Below are 6,122 nucleotides of genomic sequence, written 5' to 3'. Positions count from 1 at the left end.
GAGGTTATTGTTTCTAGTCAGGGGGCGTGAAGATGTAATGAGAATGTACTTAATTTATGGTCGCTGTTTCTATTTGCCTTATGTGTGTTGTGTCCTTTCCAGATATTTCCCAAAGGAACACTTAATTCATCTAAAATATTTCATATATAAATCCGCGCTTATGTGGTAACTTCACTGACACATGGTATAAACTCATTTCTTTCTATTTGCCAATTTGGCTTAATATGCCCTGGAAGGGAACGTTTCCCTGATCAAATGGAAGAAACAGGAACTCTAATAGAAGGAATATAGGTCCCTTTTCTACTACAATTTCCTCATTCCCTCCAAATGAAAGCCATAAAACACTTGTAGTTTTATTTTTTGCAAAATAATGGAGGGTAAGCTTGCTGGATAGAAGAAGGAACTAGTGTAAAGCTTGCTGATGCTAGAGATTTTAGTTCTTTATTCTAGGAGTTAAAAGCCTTTGGAAGAACACAAGGTCTCTGTGTCGGCATTTTACTGTGGTGGGGATCAAATGCCACTGATTCCTGCTCATTAGGGCTGCTTCTCCCTCACCTGGGAGGCTTACAGAAGCCTTTATGAGAGCTCAGTGAGGATTAACTTCATAGGCAAGAATAATAAGAAAGAATCTGGATGGTGGGTCTTAATTTGTGAGAAAATGAGATCATTTAGTTACTATACCCTGGGAACATTTTAAAAATTTAAATGCATTACAGCCTTAAATACATATTAAATCCTTTAAAATCTGTGAGAGATGGGGTTAATACAATGGTGCTTGTACTATTTTTTTTTTTCCGAGTGAGAGAAAGCTAACTTTGGTGGTATTAAGAGTAAAAAAAAAAAAAAAAGATCACTACCAGTTTTTTGGTTTTTTTTTTACTTCAGCATATCAGAATGAAGGCATGATATACGTGGTGTGCATGGGTGTGTTTGTTATAACTCATTATTTTAATCCAGAAAGTATTAAGTATAATATTTCCATTATGAACACATAATATAAATACACATAGAGGTATATTTTTGTTATTATCATTTGTCTTGACCTAACTGCCTTTTACTTTGAAAATTATTTTTAATGATGTTAAAAACAAACAACTTCACTGTTTAGCTGGGCCCAGAAAATAGGGCTTGGCTAAGTGTTAGTGTCCATCAATGGCTGCTCTTACACTGCCCAGACCTTACACTCTCCAGCACACCTTATAACGTCTTTTAAAGTTAGTCACTATTTGGAGACCAAACATGTTTTCCAAGAACTTCATTGTGCTATGCCAATATTCAGTGTTAATCTATGTTTATAAATGACAAATCTCTTAGCCAAAATTGTAAACAAAGTTTCTTTTCACAACATAGTTACTCATTATTTGATTTTCATGGGATTTTGTTCAATCCAATAAATTAACAATTATTTGTTTAGGAACTCTCATATCCTAAATATGGTACAAATTTTAGAATAAGAGAAAATATAAGACACGGTGATTATAATCAAGAAATTATATTTTTATGATTTTACTTATAGTATTGGATAATGACTATATGTTTGCATATCTATCTCTTCTACTTTCTTCCCAACAACATTGTAATACTGAGGAATACAAAGTATGTCTGCTAATATAACTGACTGATAAAGGAAATGTTTTCTTCAAACTATAACAGATTCTAATTAGAATATTTTGAGTTAGAATAGTTATGGGTTCAACTCACTATCAGGATCATCTGATCAGACAGTTTAGCAAACATTTTAAAACTTTCTTCTCTTAATTCATATATAGATGTCAATTTTCTTCCATAATATAGTATAAACATCAGGACTATTACTAATGTCCAACTCTATTTTCTCCCTCAACAATATTTCATTTGATGAGGTTAAAAGAGTTTCCTTAGCCATAATTTGTTAGTTCTGAGGTTTTGCCTAAGGCAAACTAATGAAATGGTATGAAAAGGAGACATGGTATAGCCCAGTAGAAATGAAGACACATGAAGATCTCTTCCAGATGGTTACTAGACTTAACATGGTGATCATTTCGCTAGGTATTTAAAAGTTGAATCACTGTGTTTTATACCTGAAACTAATTTAATATAGTATATCAAGTATGCTTCGATATAAAAACTAAGGCCTCTGAATGAGAATGACAAAGATAAATATACTGGTCATAACTTTAATCATGTTTCATAGTTTTGCTCAAAGCTTGTGCCCAAGTTTTAACAGTAAGACTTCTGCTTGGCCTTCCTTGTAAGTAAATCTCACCTTGTTTCTAATTTTTATTATTTGGATTGCTATTTTTTTTTTTTTTGCTGCATGCATAAGTTGATATTTGCAACCTGCAGACCCTGGAATTTTTACTATTCCCTGTATTAATTCCCAAAAGATAAAATATGCCGTTTTAAGTCTGACTCTAGCTCCATCTAATACTGCAAACCTTCCTTTAGAAAAATGTCACCTACTCTATGATACCCCCCCCCCCACCCTTGGCACTTAGACCTAATGATCTTTATCACTCCTTGAATATCTCATATTTCTGTGACCATTCTTGAATCACATATTATGTTTTCTTTTTAATCCTCAGTTCAAATTGTATTGCCTTGTATGTCATCCCTTCAACTGGAATGTATGTCCTTTGTGGGCTTATTTTACTCTGTATCAACCCAAAGGAGCTTGTGATCAGCTGTTGAATAGTGTATGGTTACTCTAACCACAAAATATACTGATGCTGCTGGTAAATCCTTTGAGAATTTTCAGACCCCCTGGTCACATAGATACTGTATGAAGGATTTTGAAATATTACATGTAAGAGCAACTTGTATCTCAGTCCAGTTCTCACCATGGCAACAGCAGCTTGTTTCACAAAGAATTAGATTGTGTGTGTGTGTTGTTGTTTTTTTGTCATTGTTGTAGGTAATGTAAATCTCGACATACCAAGTGTTTTATTTCATTTTTTATGGTGAAATTATACACACATGCAAACAACAATGGTCTTATTTAAATAGATAACAAGTACTAAATTCCTTGGGAATCAGTTATGTTTAGGATTTATTTTGGAAACATATTTACTTGAATAGAAGATTACAACTATAATCTATCTTTATCTTGAAAATAGTACTTGGTATATTAATCCAAAGACTGAAGACATTGAGTTATCAACTCAACAAAATTGTTTAACTGGGATTTTACCTGATTCAGGGGGTAATATTTGAGGATAATTTTCGAGGGAGCTAAAAATTTTGCAATTTCAATAGGTATCTATGTACTCAAAACTATTAATCTACAGGGATAAACTCTTATCTTACGTTTAAGCACTTAACATATCACATATTAGGTTTTCTATGATAATATCTCATTACAATTATATATATATTTTTTACTTTATTTTTAGAGGCCCGATGCACGAAATTCTTGCAAGAGTAGGCCTTCCTTCCCCTGACTGCCGGCACCAGCTTCCCTCTGGCACCCGGGACCCGGGCTTCCCTCTGGCCACCACCAGCAGGCACCCGGGACCCAGCTTCGTATCCACAACTTAAAATATATGTGTACAGGCACCTCTAAAAATAATATTGATCTTCTCATATGCACAGCATACATATTTGTACTTTTATTTCTTTCACCTGAGTTATAGTGTTGCCCTAGTTACCATTGTTATTCTGGTAGCTTCTTCCCAAACTCTTATCCAGCTCAACTCAATTGAAGTCTATTTCTGAGAATTTCAGAGATTAGAAAGTAAAAGCTCTTAGTAGGAAAACACGAAATGTATGCCAATTTTTTCAGGAAGCAGAGTATTTTGAATAAGAAATATTATTATTTGTATTGTGTATTATATAATGCACCCGAGATTGAGTGCACTTGTCTTCTTCAATGCACTCGAGGCCCAGTGCATGAAATTCATGCACAGGTAGGGTCCCTAGCAGCTGCCGGCTGCCGGCCTGGGCCTCCCTTCCCCAGCTGCTGGCTGCCGGCCAGGGCCTTCCTTCATTCCACGCCGCCCCCTGGTGGTCAGCGCACATCATAGCAAGCGATCCAACTCCCGGTCTGTCAAACTCCTGAGGGGACACTGCATATTAGGCTTTTATATAGAGAGATTTCTCTATTGGTGATTTTCATCAGCACGCAAATTTCTGTTATTTCTCCCACATTAAAATGCAATAATAATAAAAATTATCTTGTGACTTCATGTAGCTCATCAGTTACTGGTTATCTACTCTGGTAAAAAAGAAGCTTCCTCAAAAAGGAAGTACATATTCATTGACTTCAACTCCTCTTATTACTTTTCTAATTTCAGGTCTAATGTTCATTTCTTAAGTATAGAGTTTCATGAGTTTGACAATTGAATATGTCCATGTAATAACATTTATAAGAAAATCTAGAACAATTCCATCATCCTAGAACAGCCGTGGGCGAACTACGGCCTGAGGGCCAGATCCGGCCCGTTTGAAATGAATAAAACTAAAAAAAAAAAAAGACCGTACCCTTTTATGTAATGATGTTTACTTTGAATTTATATTAGTTCACACAAACACTCCATCCATGCTTTTGTTCCGGCCCTCCGGTCCAGTTTAAGAATCCATTGTGGCCCTCGAGTCAAAAAGTTTGCCCACCCCTGTCCTAGAACCTTCTCTCAAGTTTCAATTAAGTCAATTTCCTGTTTGCATGGAAAAAAATAATGATGTAAAACATAATAATTCTTATATGGCAGGTAAAAACAGGAATTAGTTAAATGCTAAAAAGCCAAAAGTGCACAAGCAGAACACTAGACTCTACTGTGTATAAGAGGACTTGAAGAGTGAATGTCTACAGTTATACTGTTGAGATAGAAAAATAAGAACTGTTCACACATAGGAAAATTACTTTTCTGAAGATGGATTTTTAAATTCAAGTCAAAACAAGTACTGTGAGTCTGGGTAAAAACAAGAAAGCTAAAATGAATGTGAGGTGAGTATATAGTAAATCTTACAGGCAATGGTTCATTGTCTTGCTGTTCTCATTAAAGTTCTAGGCTTTGTCTCCACAACAATATTTTTACTTGTCTTGAAGGTGCACTTTCCTAAATTTTATTAAAGATACTTAAATGCAGTTTCTGGAGAAAGGATGCAAGAATCTGTGAAAGGGGATTTTAATCAAAAGCAAACAACCTTGTTCTTCAATTAAAATTAGACTTTTTTCTCATTAAATTTTTCTTGCTGTAGGCATGCATGGATATTCATAAGTCATATGCAAAAATGTGCTTGTAGATGACAGTATGTTCTCCTTACAAAGCAGAAAAAGATCATAAATCTCTTCCATAAATAAAAATTCAAATGTCTTCTCTCTGATTGATTTATTAGTATATACTAGAGTCCTTGGGCACATTTGAAATTACGCGAGCCATGTGATATATCCAGGACAGCTGTTTTTAAGCTCGGCAGATATACTTCTATATTACAGTTGATGAGCTATTGCAGAGCACTTGTCTTTCTGTTTTATGGGCTGTTAGAGTCAATTCTAATGCCATTTGCCATTTTTTAAACTGTTGGTTTTTCTTTGACCATATGTCATATTTTGATATCTGGAAGTAGGTAAAAATTAACATTTTTTCATGGACCAATTTAATTATTTTCTATATTTATGGCTATTAAGTAATATTTTCCGAGATATAATACAAAGTTCCATGTATTAATTTCATTAAGATGTTAATGAAAATAAATAATTCAAAATCATAGTGCCAGTTAATGCCAAATTTAATTCTGCAATGAGATACAATAAATTAAAAAACTAGAGTTGAAAAGACACATATAAAATTGTGACAATAGACATAAATTAAATATAGAATACAAGAGATTATTATTTGATAAATAGTTAAAATAAGAAAACAACATGTCACATCTTTGAGGAGATAAAAATAGACTGAGAAATTTTATAGATGTAATATTTCAAATATTTATTTTTGGTAAAAAAGAAATTGAAATAATTTGTTGTAAGAAGCTGGAAGAGAACAAAAGTGTCCAAGAAAATCATAAGTGATAAAAATAATGATAGAGAAACTTTTCAATAAGTTGAAAAAAACATAATTTATATGTCAACTGAAAACTGATTGTTAGAAATAAATAAGGTAGTCATATAGTTCCAGGTTCAGTAATTTTAAAGTAGTCAGGGC

The sequence above is a fragment of the Myotis lucifugus genome, unplaced genomic scaffold, assembly GCF_000147115.1.
Source record: "Myotis lucifugus unplaced genomic scaffold, Myoluc2.0 scaffold_25, whole genome shotgun sequence".
NCBI lineage: Eukaryota > Metazoa > Chordata > Mammalia > Chiroptera > Vespertilionidae > Myotis > Myotis lucifugus.
The sequence above is the reverse complement of the archived record's forward strand: the minus strand, read 5'-3'. Positions refer to the sequence as shown.